Consider the following 20,355-nt stretch of genomic DNA (forward strand, 5'->3'; position numbering starts at 1 on the left):
TGCGTCCCAACTAATTAATAATCCCCATCTAGTCAGTAGACCCCGTCACGTCTCTGTCGAAGCGCGCCAAAACTGTTGATGCATGCTAGCCGCTAGCTGGCGCGTTTGCGTTTCATTTTAGTGTCCGTACTCATTTCCGGCTGCGACATATATATATATATATATATATATATATATATATATATCATTTCCCTAAAGTTATGTGGAATGGTGCTTATTAAAAAATTTTGTTAAAAAATTCCTGTCAAATTCAAATTCTATATTTGGAAAAAATATGGTAGGTACTACACACTTTGATCATTCGTTATAATTTTGTGTTTCACGCATATTGTGTCGTTCACATCGACGTCTAAACGTTGAGGTAAATTAAAAATCTTAATATTAAGTAAAATGTTAGTACAGGTATAATTAAAAAGGTATTAATTCAATGAGGTATCTAGTAAAATATTTTTGTATACCAAAAATTCCTTGACTGAATACAATAAATTTTGAAAGAGCCATTTCTTCAAAGCTGGTTTGTATCTTCTCAGTGTTAAAATCTGTATAATCTGTGGTAACAGGTTAAAAACCTTCTGGCTTGAGGGACTGTTTCAGGCAGGGTTTTATTTTAAAATATCCACGCACAGTGCATTATTGTTAATTTATAATTATACGTTGGTATAAGCGGTGTACTGTGCACCCTGATTGAAATGAAAACAGCAGTTTGCCTCGTCCTCTACAAAACATAAATAAATAAATAAAATAAATAAATATACTACGACAATACACACATTGCCATCTAGTCTCAAAGTAAGCGTAGCTTGTGTTATGGGTACTAAGACAGCTGTTGAATATTTTTATGAATATAATACATATAAATACTTATAATATACATATAAACACCCAGACACTGAAAAACATACATGTTCATCACACAGACATTTTCCAGTTGTGGGAATCGAACCCACGGCCTAGGACTCAGAAAGCAGGGTCACTGCCAACTGCGCCAATCGGCCGTCAAAACATATTTATGAATCTACAACATTGTATGATATAATACCTGTAACATAAAGATATTTATTGATAACCTAAATGCCACGCCCGGTTAAACCTCGTATCGCATTCAACTTTTTGTAGTCCATACAAAAATGTTACATAAGCTTCATAGGTAATCTGTAATCAACTAATCAGTAATCACGTACTCAAGTGTACACATCCTATGTGAGTGGTAATGGCATGGTCTCATACCGAAAATCTAAATTACATACTACATCAATCAATTGATACAAATAAATACTTTATTTTTCAAGCTCTTTTGAAATGACAAATGGCTAAAAGTTAATGAAAAGACAAATATAATTTAAAAAGGCATGGAATGAAACTTTTGGTTTATAGCTGTAACTTCAAACGTAGAACCGTAGAATATAACTTAAACTAACAAGAAACTTAAAATAATGACGTCTGTATAATCAGTTTAAGTTTGTTTGATACTTTTGTTTCTTTTTGAAGTATTTCAGTATTTTTGAAGTTACAATACTTCTTTTGGGGCGTTAGGGAAAAATGATGGGAGTTAATTTACACGATGCGCGCGCACAGCGTCACGCGATACCACGAAGTTAGCTATAAGGTTTGACAGTGTACACTTTAAATTGTCGAAGTCTTAGGGCTCATTAAGGTGATTTAATTGTACAAAAATCTCAAATTTTAATGTTGAGTGAAACTTGGTTGTCCGATAATGAGATTACAAGAAAAATAGAACTTTCAACGTATTTGATACCTTTTTTTCTACAATTTTTTTTAATGTAGGTATGTATGTATGTTGATTAACCACGAAAATCTTAGTTTAAAATTCTTCATTTTTATTTTGTTAACCCTAAGAAGTATAACTTCTAACGCGTGTACATAAAAACGCACACGTTCTTTTTTATTCCTACAAGTTAACTTCGGGGTTAACTTCCTTATTTCCGTATACTGCAACTCGCCAGAAATTTCTCAGTAATAAAGGCGGTTGCATCACCTATTACACTGTCACCTATTGTATTATCACTCATTGTTGTATACTACCGAAATTAGATAACTCCACTTATGAGGCCTGGGAACATTTCTTCTCGCTTTCCATATAAAGGTGCTACGTAATTTTTATTGTCAGCATCTTCATATTTGGAAACTTTACGTACTTAGGTTTACGCTTTTAATTAGAAACTGGATTTTTGACGTGACAACGTCTTATAATTCGATGGAGCCGGCTGCACGCACGAAAAAACATGACAACATGCGGCGTTACCTCGCTCTGAGGCGTTCCATTTAAGACTTGAAGTGCAAGCGAGAGCGCGGAACGTGCGACAAAGAGGCACAATCGGCGTTCGACATCTGTCTCTCTCTTACTTGGGTGAGCGATGAGTCCGCGTGGACATCTGCTATACAATAATACATTTACATGTTTTCGTCAAGTATGAAGTGCAGCGAAAAGTGAATGTAATTGATTATAGCAACGATGATGATAGAAACTATGTACATTGTAAAAAAAATTGACATAATTGTATTCATGCGTACAAATAAATGTAACTTGATCAATTCAATTGTGATTTCAATCTATCTACTTTCTATATCCATACAAAATATATTTTTTTTGTCGTTCGTCGTCGTTGATTTTTTTGTCTGGTGGGAGGCTTCTACCTTGGCTTGTTAATACCCTATTGACAAAGACGTGCCGTTAAGCGATTTAGTGTTCCGGTGCGGTCGCGAAGGAACCTATTAGGGGTATGACACCATGAATTAATGCCCAGCGGTTCCGTGACCTGGCAGATTTGGGGGGAAAGGGTGTTGTTGTTTTAGTCCGTGCAAGTCGGACATGCCCTGCCATCAGGCAGAACTCCGAAGGGATTTTTTCCTCCTCAATTAAAAAAAAAAACTTACACTGCATCATCACTTATCATCAGGAGAGATTGCAGTCAAGGGCTAACTTGTAGCGGAATTAAAAAAAAAAGGGTTTAAGTTAACCGCCATACTCCTAACAGGTTAGCCCGTTACCATCTTAGACTGCAACATCACTTACCACTTACTTAAGGGCTAACATGTAGTGAACAATTGAGAGCGTACAGAACCCTCATTCATTATTGCATGCAGTGCATTGTGTCCAAAAACATTGAAATCGACTCATTTCACACCCGCGGAATGTTGCTAGCTCACCAACTTTTCCAATTTTCCCCATTGTATGGTAAACGTTTAGAACATTAAGATTTAAAATAATTACCGTTAACTGCTAAATGGGATGAACTGACTAACCACCTGTTCATTAAACACTACTAAAGTGGAGTGGTTTTGATGGTGTCTGTATATTCTTAATTATGTGGCTGCATCGCTGGAAAACACGATATTTTCGCAACGTTATTCACTGTTTACGTAGCGTCAGTTCTAATGCAACAATCCCTGGTATTATTTAACGCCGATCACCACGGCATACTAATGTCCAAACTTGGCACTTGGCAGCTACCTCACGCGCCTATAAACCAGTAAACGCTGTTATCCCATTACTATTCGCCTTAACACCTTGCCAGGTTGTGCAAATGGGTTGTAGGAACTTTCTCTTTTTAGTGCGTTATGGCAATAGTTGGATTGTACTATCAGATTATGGGGCACCGACGTTTTACGTAAATGAAGGATATCAGCGTATATTATGAAAATTAAGCTAAATTCGCTACACTGCGCGAAAAGCAGGAGAATCTGGATGGTGTAATTTATAATTTCTTTTTATTGTAAAGTAAACATCTCCCGAGGATGCTCCGGTTTCGGAGCGAAACGTGCGTAGAGGGTACATTGTCGAAGATCTGTTTGGTGTGGAGTATAAGGATTGAAGAAATTATAAATTACACCACACAGATTCTCCTGCTTTTCGCGGAGTATAGCAAATGAAGCTTAATTTTCATAAAATATCATGGATTTCCGCCAATCCAATGGGATATCAGCGCTAAAGTTTTCATTTCATAAACCTGTAATATGCCATTTTGTTTCTGCGGATTATGGGTTATATTCGTAAAACTTTTTGCGACAGCGCTCGGCTAGGGTAGTACTCAGTGGCGTGCATAGAGGCTATGAACAGGGTATGCAGATGATATAAGATGAAGAAAATCTCCAGTACGAGTTATAAATAATTAAAGGTAGGATCTTAAAATCTCTTACAATGCCTATCCTTAAGTTTTTTATACCTTGGACTGGATATTTTCTTCATTTTATATCATCTGCATACTCTGTGCATACCCTCTATGCACGCCACTGGTAGTACTATCGCCATGCTTATTTCTGCCGCTAAGGAGCAATGTTGTAATGCTGTGTTCCGATCTGAAGGGCGTGGTTGCCGGCGTTATTTCAAGCTGTAAGCGGTGATAGTCTAGTGGGTGTCCTTTCTCGGAGACCGTGTTCGAGACCTGGTACGTACAAGCAATTTGAATATCGCTTGCTTTAAACGGTGAAGGATAACATCGTGAGGAAACCTGCATGCCCGAGTGCCTGAGAATTGTCCATAATGTTCTACACGGCGTGTGCATTCGACCAATCCGCACTGGACCAGCGTGGTAGACTACAGCCTAAACACTCATTCTAAGAGGGAGACCTTTGCCCTTTAGTGGGCCGGTAGTGATAAATAAATAAATATACTACGACAATACACACATCGCCATCTATCCCCAAAGTAAGCATAGCTTGTGTTATGGGTACTAAGACTGATGAATAATTATAATATGAATAATATACATAAATACTTATAATATACTAGCTGTTGCCCGCGACTTCGTCTGCGTTTGATTTTGTTTTTAAAGTATTCACTATCGCTAAGCCTTAACTGAGTATAGTAGTATATATATATATAACATGTGACTGTCAATTAATTATAGACAAATAATTTGCAATAAAATAAAATTGTGACTATAATTAAAGATCTAAGCTATCCTATCTCTTAAGTTGGACCAGACTGCTCACGGTGTGCCAATTTAATTTAAAATCGGTTAAGTAGTTTAGGAGTCCATCGCGGACAAACATCGTGACAGGAGATTTTTATATAATACTAGCTGTTGCCCGCGACTTCGTCTGCGTTTGATTTTGTTTTTAAAGTATTCAGTATCGCTAAGCCTTAAATGAGTATAGTAGTATATATATAAAACATGTGACTGTAAATTAATTATAGACAAATAATTTGCAATAAAATAAAATTGCGACTATAATTAAAGATATATGCTATCCTATCTCTTAAGTTGGACCAGACTGCTCATGGTGTGCCAATTTAATTTAAAATCGGTTAAGTAGTTTAGGAGTCCATCGCGGACAAACATCGTGACAGGAGATTTATATATATTAAGATATAGATAAACAACAGACACTAAAAAACATTCATGTTCATCACATAAACATTGTCCAGTTGTGGGAATCGAACCCACGGCCTTGGCTCAGAAAGCAGGGTCGCTGCCCACTGCGCCAATCGGCCGTCAAATGACGATGATGAGGCTTAGCACCTTCGCCTCAAATTGAAGGACACGGGGCGGCAGGTCGCAGGACGTTCTTTTTGCATGCCCTGTGGAGTATTGCTCTGTTTATAGACGACGGTTTACTTTAGTTTATTTCTTTCACCGTTGAAGCAAGTAATATTCAACTCTTAAAACGTACACAACTAAAACATATACAATCTTGTTAATATGTAGATGAATTGTATATTTTTAGTAGCTATCATTGATATATATTGTACCTTTATATATGACCTATACTACATTACAAATTATCTTACTCACATCTTGGAGTGGCTGGAAGAGATAGATCTCTCGTCTTAAGCAGTGATGTACGCCATCGGTTGCCTGGAAGAGATCGCTATGTAGCGATAAGTAATATGTAATTGTATACATCGTGTAAACTAGTTTTTTATAGTCTTTCCTGTATTTTTATGTGATGTACAATAAAAGTGTATTAATTAATTCAATCATTCATCTTTACGCTAGGCTTTTCTTTGTTTACTTAATAAATTAATGTTTGTGATCAAAATGTTTATAATAACTTTTGTTCAACTTAAAGTTGGCTTAGAAAACTTTGTGTGTGTGTGTGTGTGTGTGTGTGTGTGTGTGTGTGTGTGTGTGTATGTGTGTGTGTGTGTGTGTGTGTGTGTGTGTGTGTGTGTGTGTATACATGTGTGTTATGTGAATGTCTATAGTTTGGGCCTATTTAAAAAAATCTGTCGAAGTAGGAAGAATAATTTTATAATCTTTTCTAAATCACTGTAGGATAGATTCCTAAGCCAATGTATAATAGCACTTATACATTTATGGGCAGTTAAATGATATATATTTAAAGTAAAATTAATTTTGTTATATACATACTATGTCGTTCCTTTCTGAATAACAAGTTTAACCCAATAGATTGAGACACCACCAAACGCGGATCGCATTACCCAATATCAGGTGTTCTGAAAGTGGTAACCTTAGCTGTAACCGTGCCTATGAAGTATCAGTTTCCACATTCACCGAGAAACTTCATTACCTACATAATCTGTGTTATTAACAATATATTCATTCATAGTATTCGTATATTTTGAATGAATATACTTTTATTGCAACAAAAAGTACATTATATAAGTACACAATAGAATTTAAAACAGGCAATCAGTGACTAGTGTGTTTACCAATTTTGGGATATCTAAAAAATTTGGACCCCACGATACAGGTCACCTAGTGTGGGGCTCGCAGTTACTTATGTACTTGGGAAAGTATATCAGTATTTACTATTTATATGGAATCTGTTTAGTGAACGCAATGCTGTGATGAACAAACTAGCTGACCCGCGCAACTTTGTCTGCACCAAATCTGTTATTACAGGTTTTAATATCTTAAAAGGTTTTTCCAAAATATGTTATACGCGGGCGGGCGGCACAAAGCATTTTTCTTGCTTTTCTATACCCGTCGTAACTTCGTCGTAAACGATAGGTCCAATTTGAATAATTTAAATAGGAATTTGAAGGTATATAATCAATCTTAATTATAAAACTATTTATTTTTATAAGGATCAATATCATGATAGGAATGGTACCATCTCTCGATTGTACCCATGTCGTGTTTTGATTGACAAATTATAAAAAATGCTGTTATTGTGATTTAATCGGGGGATATAGTTTTTGTCTCCTGCCCTTGCTAGCCCTGCAGATTGCAGTGAAGGGTAAACTTGAAGTTGAATAAAAAAAACAAATCTTTTGGACCAAATTCCACGGGCTTATGTCGTTTGCATCCAGCGGCTTCATGCGACTTGTGTTATGCAGACATCAAATACTATACGGCCTTGGTAGAGCTTGGACTGCTCAAATGGCAGTCGAGACGTCTACCTCTCCACCTATAACGAGTTTACCACTGATATAACTTTGTCGTGCATGATTTTATCGAAACTTTAACAGTTATCAACCAATCAAATCTTAATTCAGTTTAGGCTATAGTTTAAGCACTTATGCACGTCATACATTGTATTGTATGTTTTATAACTATACTAATGTTCAAAAAAACAATGGTCGATAATTAAGAATAAATTAAAGTTTATTTTACAGCAATACCAGTAGATATTTATTAAAATTTAGTGCTAAAAAAGCAGAGCGCGCAGCGAAAGCTCTCAAAAGGGGGAAAAAACTGATTTTGAAACATTCTTCATTTTTGACGGCCGATTGGCGCAGTTTGCAGCGACCCTGCTTTCTGAGCCCAAGGCCGTGGGTTCGATTCTCACCACTGGAAAATGTTTGTGTGATGAGCATGAATGTTTTTCAGTGTCTGGGTGTTTATGTATATTATAAGTATTTATATCATTTATAAAAATATTCATCAGTCATCTTAGTACCCATAACACAAGCTACGCTTACTTTGGGGCTAGATGGCGATGTGTGTATTGTCGTCATATATTTATTATTTATTATTCATTGGTGTTATGCTCCTATTCTAAGCGTGATGACATATAGCCTTAAGGTTATAGATTTTAAAATGTTATATCAACCCATTACCGGCCCACTACAAGGCACGGATTTCCTCCCAGAATGAGATGGGTTTAAGCCATAGAGAGCCGTAGACTTCACACATCGTTGAGGATATTATGGACGGTTTTTTCCCGGTTTTATCATCATCATGACATCAACCCATTACGGCCCCACTACAGAGCATGGGTCTCACTACAGAGCCTCTAACAATGAGAAAGCGTTAAGTCCACCACGCTGGCCCAGCGCGGATTGGTGGACTCCACACACTTTTGAGAGCATTATATTTTCACGATGTTTTCCTTCACCGTTGAAGAGAGTGATATTTTAATATCTTAACTTCGAAAAGTTGTGAGGGGATCAAACTCCGTCCGTCTGTAAAGGGTGGACTCCACACACTTTTGAGAGCATTATATTTTTACTATGTTTTCCTTAACCGTTGAAGAGAGTGATTTAATTACTTAACTTCGAAAAGTTGAGAGGTGCGTGCCGGGGATCAAACTCGGTCCGTCTGTAAAGAAAGCCAACGCTCTAACCATTCGGCTATCACTGTTTATACTCATTATCAACTAATTACATTTTCTCGGCTGCGCAAATAATCTGAATATGCCGTCGAAGCCTCTTGCCAGTTCCACGCGACACGCGCTCAGGCTCGGTCGCATCGCCGCATGCGCACATCAACGTAACACAGTGACAGTGTAGTGCCTATGTGTGTGTTATCAACCCTTTATATAATCACGATATAGGGATTGATGGCTCGGCAATTTGTTGGATTTTCCGCTGGCTTTCTTCGGTAAGTTATGAGTGCCATATTCATGTTTTAAATGTTATTTGCTGTGCGCGTTTCCAATCAGGTTCCACTAGGTCGTCTGTTAGCTCAATTACGTCAATATTTTATCGGTGGAGGCTTCGTATTTTTTTTACTTAACGACCGTTTCAACTCATGGTTATTTATGAAATATTCAAACGTTTTCTATTTTAAGATGGAGTGGAATGCATTTAGTTCCGATTTTAGCCTAGTGGTTAGGACTTCGGCCTAAATTTAGGAGGACGCAGTTCGAATCCCATCACGCATCACTAACTTTTCCTAGTTATGAGCTTTCTATTCAAATGTGACGACCACTCTGGCCCAACGAAGAGCGCTGTGAATTGAAGTAGAAGAACCTGGGACCGGTTCGATTCCCGGCGGAATTTATAATTTTTGATTTTCTCTGGTCATGTCTGGTGGGAGGCTTTGGCCGTGGCTAGTTACCATCCTACCGACAAAGACGTACCGCTAAGCGATTTAGTGTTCCGGTGTGATGTCGCTTAAAAACCGATTAGCGGTAGGCTATGACAACCATACTCCCTAACAAGTTAGCCCGCTACTATCTTAGACTGTATCATCACCTATTAAGAGGTAACCAGGTAAGATTGCAGTCAAGAGCTAACTTGTAATGGAAAAAAAAATATCACTTGCGTCTTGCCTCCATGATATCAAAAGCGTGTGGTGGATGTTTAATAAAATTTAGTGCTAAAAAAGCAGCGCACGCAGCAAAAGCTCTCAAAAGGGGTAAAAAACTGATTTTGAAACATTCTTCATTTTTGACGGCCGATTGGCGCAGTTTGCAACGACCCTGCTTTCTGAGCCCAAGGCCGTGGGTTCGATTCTCACTACTGAAAAATGTTTGTGATGAGCATGAATGTTTTTCAGTATCTGGGTGTTTATTTATATTATAAGTATTTATGTATATCATTTATAAAAGTATTCATCAGTCATCTTAGTACCAATAACACAAGCTACGCTTACTTTGGGGCTAGATGGCGATGTGTGTATTGTCGTCATATATTTATTATTTATTATTCATTGGTGTGATGCTCCTATTGGTCTAAGCGTGATGACATATAGCCTTAAGGTTATAGATTTTAAAATGTTTTATCAAGGCCAAGGGCTAACTTGTAGTGAAAAAAAAAATATCACTTGCGTCTTGCCTGCATGATATCAAAAGCGTGTGGAGGCCACCAATCCGCACTGGGCCGGCGTGGTGGACAACGGCCTGTACCCTTCTCATGTGTGGGAGACCCAGGCCCTGCAATTGGGCCGGTAAAGGGTTTATATGATGATCATTTAGTTCCGCTGGCTGTTTCTGCGGAAACGTTCGCTGTGTGTCCGCGAAAAAAAATAACAATAGGTCCCGGTTTAGTTTCCCGGTCGGGTCAAGGGATCTATTGTAAACTGACACCGATTTAGTCAATTATGTTTGCCAACAAAATTGTATTTTTATTTTTTTTGCATCCATGCCTTTACATAGCCATGAGGCCATGTCAGGGCATAGCAATAACAAACAGTTTGACCCTTATAACTATTACAAATACACGATTTCAGGATTCTAATTAGTGTTAGTAAAAATATATACCAGGTGTCAGAATAATTAGTTACTATTAAAGATCGTCAGGTTAATAAATCTATTTTAATATTAAATAATTTATTGCTCAGCCAATTGTGTTAAAAATTACTGTGGTATGTCATGAAAATAAATTGAAATAAGGCGATTATTTAATATTATATAACATTAGTATATATTTATTATTTCCTATTATCTACTTTTAAAATATACACCCGATTAGATAATGCGTGTCGTGATTTTGAGGTCTATAAAGTTAGAAAGAAACTCATGGATATTGTAGAAACATTTTTGTAATAACCATTCTTTGATTTTCCTCTTAAAATAGATGTCATTGTTTTCTTCCCTAATGATATTCGGTATTTTATTATAAATTATGATAGATCTGAAATACTTCGACCAACTATTTTAAGTTTATACCAAGGAAGTGCAAGCATGGTTTTATGTCGGGCGCTTGTACATAGATATGTAGGTAGAATCCGCCATACACCTGATCGAACTCCCTGACGCAGTGTTTAGCGGGAGTTTTCAGTGGGAGAACGCTGGTACGATTTAGATATTTCTAATTATGTGAATAGGCATCTTCTAGGCAAGTGCGCTTCAACTTAGGCTGCATCATCAGTTACCATCAGGTTCGATTGCAGTCAAGCACTTGTCTATATATTTATAAAAAAAAAAAACTTAATATCTCATGATAATAATAACTGACGGATCAAGCAGATCGCATTTTTTAGGTAGTTTACGCATCAAAAGGGCCATACATTATGTGCCTCTTTGAATAAAGAAATATTTGACTTTCGCCAACCTGATTGTAAGTTAAAAACCATCCCTACGAACAGGGCAATACTTCGCATGTCATGTATATAAGCCTCACGTGCTCGAGCCTCCATGTAAAAAATAGTTGGAAAATCCAAAAGTGCACGTCTCATAATCTCATTCATTACAATAAAATTGAAATTATTTGTAAATAATAATTAATCTACCATCTAATTACGCCCTGAAAAGTAATAGGCTTCTATTCCTCAAAATACTGAAGCCTATAAAAAGAAACCAACTCGATAAACGAAGTATTTCGCTCGTTATCGTGACCACAAGATACGGGATGCGCACATACAGACGGACGTCCAAGACAGAACTTTTGTAAACAATTTTTTAATTAGTTTAAATAATAAAAAGAGATTGAAGAATTTCATGAGTCTTTGTTAACATTTGTCTATTTATATTTAATTATACAAGCAACAAAGAATAAAAAAAGTGGCATTTTAAGTTGGAGAATCACTCGGTGTGCGTAAACTGACAGTAATACCCAACTCAACGCTTCGCTTATGAGGCGTGCATAGACAAGCGGCAATGCCTAAGCGAAAATGAAAAAAATTAAACAATGTAGTAGCCATAAAGAAAAACAAAATATATTCAAAGTACTTAAACATAACACATAAAATATATACAAATATTGTTTTATTTTGCACAGATAAAAAGTGTACCTGTTTTCCGAACTACTTGAAACTGTGTCTGGGAAAACAGAAATTAAGCTACTCACGCCTAATCAATGAAGATTCCCAAGCACACGTTTACCTTTTACAAATCGATTTTCACCAGGCAACTCATATAACCTAACTTGTAATGGTTCTTGCCAAAAGGTGTGGTATTTTGTGTTTGTATTTTCATATTTTTCATTTTTGGATTGGAATTAATGTCATTAAAAAAACGAGTTTATATTTTTGTCATCTGTCAAGTGTCAGTTTACGAGACTAAACTTTACGATCCGCCGAATGGGTATAGTAACTTTAGATGGCGCCTAACGTCGTTAGACATCACATAAGCATTCGTGAATCGTTTTTTTTTCTCTAGAAATCACCAAACTCACTAGGCATCCGATTAAAGCTAGGTTCAGTGAAAACGGGCAAAACTTAATATAACATCTCATCAGTTAGTTTCAACATGTATTAAATAATCACATGTAATAAAAGTGAAATGTGTATTTTGCAATTAAGGATTCTGGTAAAATGTCATACATCAAATTATTTCCTTGTGATATAATCAAGAAGATTTCGGACTAATTGCTAATATACATTTCTTAGATAATATAGTAAAAAAGTGCAAGGAGAATTGAGTGTACTCATTATTATATTAAATCTTAACTGTATATAACTAATAAAATTTTCTGAGGTCGTCCTACACTGCGCTTACCGATTCTCCACTGCAAAACGCGTCTGCTCCAACGGCCATCGGTCCTACGACAGACATGACCCGCCGCTGTCACTTAACTTGCTTAACCTTTGAGCTATGTCGGTTCTCCTACGGATTTTCTCGTGGCGATTTTTGTCCCAAAGAGAGACTCCCAACATAGCTCGCTCCATAACGCGTTGCAAGACCTCGAATTTGTAATCAGGTCGACGGTCAGTGTCCACGTCTCCGATCCATATTTTATTACTGCAGGACTTACTCGTTAAAGACTTTGATCTTCGAGAATTGGGGTATCGGCGAATTGAAGACTTGGCTAAGTTTTCCAAAAGCCGCCCAGCCAAACTGAATTCTTCAGTCAGCTTCTTTTTGGGAGGAGTCTTTCTGAGTATAAACGCAAATCTCAAGCTGATCTCTTGTAGAGTAAGAACACTTCTGGATCATACTTTGGGCCCTTGGCTTGGCATGTATCTATTACTTAAAGTATTTGTAAACGTGTACCTACCCGATATGAAACGCGATGACTAAATTACCAAATATTTGTCCAGCTGATTTCTTTAACAGCGGTGCGTATGGAAAAATATATATTACAAAACACGTTTAGTTTTCATCTATATCCATACACATAAATATTATAAAACTGGCTAACTTTTTTTACAACATAGTGCGAATAAGCATACTAATTCCTGCATTACTTTTTCAACGTTATGCAATATTTATTTGTTAGGCTCTAAATGTCTCAAAACCTTTTTAATTTCACCTGCTGTATGTGATGATGCAGTCTAAAGTGGTTACGGGCTATATTAGACCCATACCTCTAATCGGTTTGCCACATCGTACCGGAAATTCTTAGCGATACTACTTTGTAGGTAGCATGGTAACTAGCCACGGCCGAAGCCTCCCACCAGACCAGATTAGAGAAAATTAATTGCCCCTGCTGGGAATCGAACCCCGGACCGCTTTGCTTAAATTTACAGCGCTCACCGTTGCGCCAGGGAGGTCGTCAAAACCCTTGTTAGTAATCGATGATTTTCATCCCTCGGTGTACAATGTAACTTTTGTAGTGTGTCACATAGACATAATAATAATAAATATACTACGACAAACACACATCGCTATCTAGCCCCAAAGTAAGCGTAGCTTGTGGTATGGGTACTACGATGACTGATGAATATTATTATGAAAATTATACATAAATACCTAGAATATAAATATAAACACCCAGACACCGAAAAACATTCATGCTCATCACACAAACATTTTCCAGTAGTGGGAATGGAACCCACGGCCTTGGACTCAGAAAGCAGGGTCGCTGCAAACTGCGCCAATCGGCCGCTGTAACCACCGGCATATTTTACCACTAGGGTCATTTCTGTTGTATATGTTGAGTTTGTATTAAAACTCTCATAGCGAGAGTAAAGTCTTAAAGCATGCGATTTTCTCATATATAACTAATACCCACCATGCTGGTCTAATGTGGCATGCTGTTTTAATGATTAACACATAAGTAACAACTAACACCGACGGCTTAACCTGCTCTTCTGTGATGCTTGCTAAGGCATTGAGAAGAAATACTATGTATTTACCCAAATAGTATTTACTGGCCCGATACAGAAATCAAACCTTCGTCATTAATTATACACCCACGATGCCGTTATTTAACTTTATAATTATAATCTTAACTTATAAGTAGTTTACTTATCGTGCCAAAAATTTGATTGATTTTCGTTATCTCTTGAACCTGTTTTATCTGTCACTCGTAAAATAAGATTCTTCGTGTTTATGAAAGACGTGCTTTATTTACTTGATTGACATCTTTATCAACTTGATATTGCATCTATCCTGAGCTGTGATAGCCTAGTGGGTAAGGCCTCGGCTTCCCTTTCGGGGGGACCGAGTGCGATCCCCGGCAATCACCTCTAACTTTCGGAGTAATGTGCGTTTTAAAATTAAGTAATTAAAATATAATATACCAATATAGCGGTGATTGCCCATCATCATCAGCCAATGTGCGTCCACTGCTGGACATGGGCCTCTCTCAAGTAGCGCCAAATTTCCATATTTTCAGCTTTCCAGCAGCATTCAGTCGATGCCGGTGATTTTTCGAAGGTCGTCGCTCCATCTAGTTGGGGGGGTGCCCGACACTCCGTTTACCGACACGCGGTCTTGAGGACCTTTCGACTTCATCGTCCATCGGTCCTCCGGTAGCGGTGGCCCAAAGGGCCAGCATGTCAATTACTTTAGTTCTTTGACGAATCACTTCGTTGCGGATCTTATCCATTAAAGAAATACCAAGCATAACTTAAGAGCTAAGGCATTGTGGCATACCAATAGCCCAGTGGGTAGGAATTCGATTTCACTTTCGGTGGGCTGAGTTCGAATCCCAGCATTCACCTCTAACTTTTCTTAGTTATGTTTATTATTTATTAGTTATAGTTATACTTATTATTATTATTAAAAGAAAAAGTAAAAAAAAGTAAGTATAAGATTGATAAATATCATGTCGGTGGCTACATAAAACTCATTTTATTTAGAGTCACAAACCTCGCTTGTATTGAATGATACGAGAAGGTTTATGCCAGTCACTAGCGAACGGCCGTTCAAATTCATTCGTTTGCCTGTAAGGTCTATAGGCAGCATATAGGTACGAATTACGACTATGTGTGGATACTCCAGCGTCTAGTGAACCTCGGCATTCTTGGCAACATTCCTAAGCATGGATTTAAATAAAACCACATATTTTTTTTTTAACGACTAGTTTACGCTGGACAATAATATGTTGACACTAATAAAATGTCGAATATATTATTTACGTGCATTCCCGATGACTTAATAATTATATTTTTAGTAGCTCGCGTATTTTTAAGGAATGACGAAAGTGGGCCCACTAATGCAGTCTCAGACTTATTCATAGCTAAATAGAGGTTTAATCTCACATAGCCTCCTAAAAACAGGAGTCGACAATGGTTTGTCGTGGGTGTTTGTGTTTTAAAAGAGTGGGTGTTATTTTATGGAACAGACCACCTCGGTAGCATCACTTGGTACAAACGTATTCTACGTTAATTTCTCTGGTCTGGTCTGGTTTAAGATTTCGGCCGTAGCTTTTTACCACCCTACCGACAAAGACTGAACGTTCCGGTACGATGCGTTTAATATAACCTTTCTACCCCCAACGGGTACACCCGCTACCATCTTTGACTGCATCATCACCAGGTGAGATAGCAATCAAAGGCTTTGGAAAGACTACCACACACAAAATAGATAGTGTACTCTTTCCAGCTATTTATTGTGCCAGATATTTTTATAAGCATTTATCAAAATGTTCCTATAATTAAATAAATGAATATACTACAACAATACACCAAGCCCAAAGTAGTCGTAGCTTGTGTTATGGGTACTAAGATAGCTGATAAATTTCTTTTTAAGAATTTAATACACATTTATTTCAGTTATTATCTAAAGATAAACACCCAGACACTGTAAAACATTCATCTTTATAACACTAACATTTTCCAGATGTGGGAATCGAACTGAGGGCCCTGGACTTAAAATGGTCGCTGCCCACGGCGTCAAATCTTAATAATAATAATAATAATAAATTCTTTATTGCACACACAAAAACAAAATACAAAGAAACACAATTACAAAAATAATAAAAAAAAAAAAAAACTAAAACTAGTTTAGGTGTGCAAAGGCGGTCTTATCTAACTAAAACGATCTCTCCCAGACAACCTTATTTAGTTTATTGAATAATTTTCAAGAAATAATTAATGATTAAACGAATGTTCATGTCACATCAAATATTTTGTATTAGTAGAGAATTTTGCATCACGTACATCACGACAAGAGCTCGTCCTAGGAAGTACTATCGAAATGCTTATTCTTGCCGCTAAGCAGCATTGTTGCAATGCTATGTTCCGGGCGTTGTTGCCGGTGTAATTACAGGCACATGAGGCCTAACACCTACGCCTCAAATTGATGGACACATGGCGGCATGTTACAGGACGTGCTCCTTGCGTGCCCTGTGAAGCGTTGCTCTGTTGGCAATGGCTTTCCGTTCATCCTCAGGTGAGCCATTTGCTTGGTGCGTTAATTATCTATATATATAAAAGAGAAAGTGTGTGGGTATGTTCCGTATAGGCTCAGAAACGGCTGGACCAATTTCAATGAAACTTTCAGGGAATCTCCGGATTGACCTGGCGAGTAATCCTGTAAAGTTTGGTGACGATCGGAGCACTCCCATTTTTGAACTGTCAAACTGTCAAATAGAGCTTTTATTTACTATGACGATATTCTATTGTTGGGTGTACATGGGTGTAGATAATGATCTTCACCCGCTCGAGAAGAGAATGAATACGGAGAGAAATAAATGATTTAATATATTATGAGACTTAAATTAAAAACTTAATGATGTAAGTTTATTATTTAAATAAAATAAAGTAAAATCTAGCCCGGCGAAGCGGGTTGGGTTCGCTAGTAACTACCGAACCCAACCAACCCAACCTAATATAAAAAAAAACATTTCATAGTCCGGACACTTCCGCAGAAGTTCCTCTTCACATCAGACTAAGATTGCGATCTCTACAGTTACCTTATTAAGTGCTTAATTAGCAAACAAAAAAAATTAAGAAGCTCATTTATCTTTAAACAGTTTCGCTTGTAAGCGTTTTCAAGCGGAAGCACATTCACTTTTGTTGCGAAATTATTTAGGGATGGGCTACACGGGCTACGTAAATGTGGTAATCGATTTTATAGGGTGTTTCATATTTGCTTTGAATTATTAATTTAATGTAAGGCGAAAACATAAGTGGTTAATGTTTATTAAGAGAAAGGTCGTTTTATGGTGGTATTATTTTAGCACACGCAATCAATAATTTCTATCTGTGGAGAAATCTCACGATTTAATATGCAAACATCATCGCAAGTTAAAGAGGATTACAAGATAAAGTCACGCCTTGCGTTAAACCAAGATCGCATATAAAATGTCAAAACAAACCTGGCGAACCAACTATCGCGGAATTGCAGTAGATTGGCCTACGCTGGAGCAAAATAAAGCGCTCCTACTGCGGCAGATTGACAGTTGCGTTAATGCATTGTTCCAGTGGACACTCAATGCACAGAAAGTATAGAATTGAGGAGTCTTAACAAACCCCTTGCATGCACTTTTTGCGCATTGAATGTAAAATCCAATAAAATTTGAAAACAATACGAGTTGTCTATTTGTGATTTATGTTTAGAGATCTATAGTTGCCCAAGCTACCACAATCTTTTCTTAGAAATAAGATTTTACTGAAGATAAATGAAAAATCATGTTTTACGTAGATAGTTTAAAAATGTGAAAGCTTCATTCCAAATCGATGCTAAATTCAGTCGTCTATTGATTATTTAACGTTTTTGGGTCTGATATTTGATTTCCGTTTAATTTTAAATATGTGGTGTTTTGGCAACGTTGTTGATATTTGATTTGTAATTGTTTGTAAATATTGGTATAAGCAACTTCTTAATGCGAGGAAAAGTCCCAAATCAAATACGAATTATTAATAAAAAGATTTGCTCTTATTTCAAAGTACTTGAATTCGTGGATACGCTTAACTGATGGGAAATCGATTAATCGAAAAGAGTACCGGAAACTCGTGAAGCACATCACTGTTTTGATCGATGATAACGTGCGCCCGCGCAGATAACATCTAACGTGCGTGTCTTGTCGATGTTCAAATGTAATTTACTATTATGACATCCATCTAGATTGTTTTATTTATGCAAAGGAGTTTTATTGGTAAGCTTATTTAAATTTGAAATTTTGCAATAAAAGTATGTTGGAAACACGTCTAAATTAGATTATTTAAATTTTGTTCGTATTACCAGTGGGCGCTGAAACTTCTAAATGTTTATTATATTAATGGCAGGGATTATTATCTCGTGGCGAAAATGCTTACCCTACTGTTGTCAAGTTAAGAGTTCCCTACCTTATTAAAACAGCGGCGCACTTACAAGTTGTGGAATTTGTCACGGCGCAGCGCCCGCGCCCTTGTTAGTTACCACTTCTACGCCAGTGCTCTGAGAGTTAATAAAGCTGTGGAAGAAGATACATTTTTATCCTTTCCCCGGGGACATAATTGTCTCCTGCCCATGCTAGCCGTGCAGGTTGAACAACCCTGTGGTAGGTGAAGATGCAGGAAAGCTATTATCGTTTTGACAGATTTTCTTTTTGCCAAATTTTTGTATAGTCGCATTTTCGTTTCGCCAAATTTCTAGCCTCTTAGAGGTATGGCAGTTTAAATCTAACAACTTATCCATTTCCACGCTAATTCTAGCCATGGCCCAAGCCTCCCACCAGACAAAAACTAATAGCCCCAGCTACCATCATACAAGTTGAATGTTGTTGTATAATATTATTTATCATGTATTGACACATAGCTATTGAGTGATTCATAAAAATAGCTTGAAATCAGCAGATTTCTAGGTCAATGTACAAAGTCGAAATCCGTAATGGGTACTGATGACATGCTAGTATTGTAAACTAGTGGTTCCCCCGAAATCATCTGCGTACAACTTGTGATAATAATTTCATACCATAAAAAAATTCATCCGCAATATACACCGACCCACCGCGTCGCATCGCCTACCCGCGCTTTGGCTTTGTTTCGTCGGCACTGAAGGGTCATAACGAGTTCAATCCGCGGATCGAACTCTGACTCTTGTGTGTGTGTGTGTGTGTGTGTGTGTGTGCGTTTGTGTGTGCGCGTATGTGTGTGTGTGTATATATATATATATATATATACAGGTCCTGTCTGTGGCACCGCAGCACTCGAAAGTGTGATCCTATTTTGAATATCGTTCAATCGGTCTCCTAAACACAAAAGCAAACTTTTTCATGCTAGGTAAATTTTTTTTTTTCGTCTAATAAGAACTAAAGAATCGAAATTTAATATTTTAAGATCTAGGTATAGTTTTATGTTGACCCGTGTAATGTACACTATTTTCAAAGTTAGGGCGGTTTTAAATTTTTAATTGATATGTTCTACCATATATCAATATGAAGAAACCTAAAACATGGGCAATGAGTAATCGAGATCTGTTGTGCACAGATGCGCTTATCTGCTATAATTAAACTAGCTAGCTGTTGTTTTATAATTTGCGCGATTAACTTCCATGAAACGTACATTTTGTGACAATTGAAATAGCCAGAGAACTCTTGCAGTAACAGTATACTCGTATTGCTTTGCAAAGATCTCTCTTAGACTTGCTGTATCACATTGAGTAGCAATGTTTATAAAAATATTTAACCTTATGCCAGATTTTAGTAGGAACACTGAAAATGAAAATGAATTTCATAAAATATTTGACGTGAGAACGTCTTATAATTCGATGGAGCCGGCTGCACGCACGAAAAAACATGACGTAAGCGGCGTTACCTCGCTCTGAGGCGTTCCATTCAAGGCTTGAAGTGCAAGCGAGAGCGCGGAACGAGCGACAAAGAGGCACAGTCGGCCTCCGCGTTCGACATCTGTCTCTCTCCTACTTAAGTGAGCGATGCGTCCGCGTTGACAGCTTCTATACAATAATACATTTACATGTTTTCGGCAAGGATGAAGTGCAGTGAAAAGTGAATGTGGTGTCAATTGTTTAAAGCAACGATAATATCTATCAAACAAATAAAATTAAAATTTTATTTTGAAAAATGCAACCATTCCATCATTATTTTCTTAGGACGTTGTCACGTTCAACTATCGTCAGTAAGCCGACTTTACAGACAACCAATTTTTTTTTTGAGCATCCCTTATAATCATCGTTTTCCCTACTATACGATGTCTTACTTATGTTTTG

At 37.2% G+C, this 20,355-nt stretch overlaps 1 protein-coding gene across 4 annotated transcripts in view; it reads left to right on the plus strand.

The window, feature by feature from the left end:
• Positions 1 to 20,355, plus strand: part of LOC120624469 (rho guanine nucleotide exchange factor 15) — a 158,020-nt gene that overhangs the window by 27,454 nt on the left and 110,211 nt on the right. Inside the window, exon 1 of one of the 4 annotated variants that reach the window (XM_039891032.1) lies at positions 8,608 to 8,753. The exons of the other annotated variants lie outside the window; for them this stretch is intronic. The gene's annotated coding sequence lies outside the window, so the exon portion shown is untranslated. Of the gene's footprint in view, positions 1 to 8,607; positions 8,754 to 20,355 lie in introns of those variants that run through there. 4 annotated transcript variants of the gene reach the window in all.

The sequence above is a fragment of the Pararge aegeria genome, chromosome 6, assembly GCF_905163445.1.
Source record: "Pararge aegeria chromosome 6, ilParAegt1.1, whole genome shotgun sequence".
In the NCBI taxonomy this organism is placed as follows: Eukaryota; Metazoa; Arthropoda; class Insecta; order Lepidoptera; family Nymphalidae; genus Pararge; species Pararge aegeria.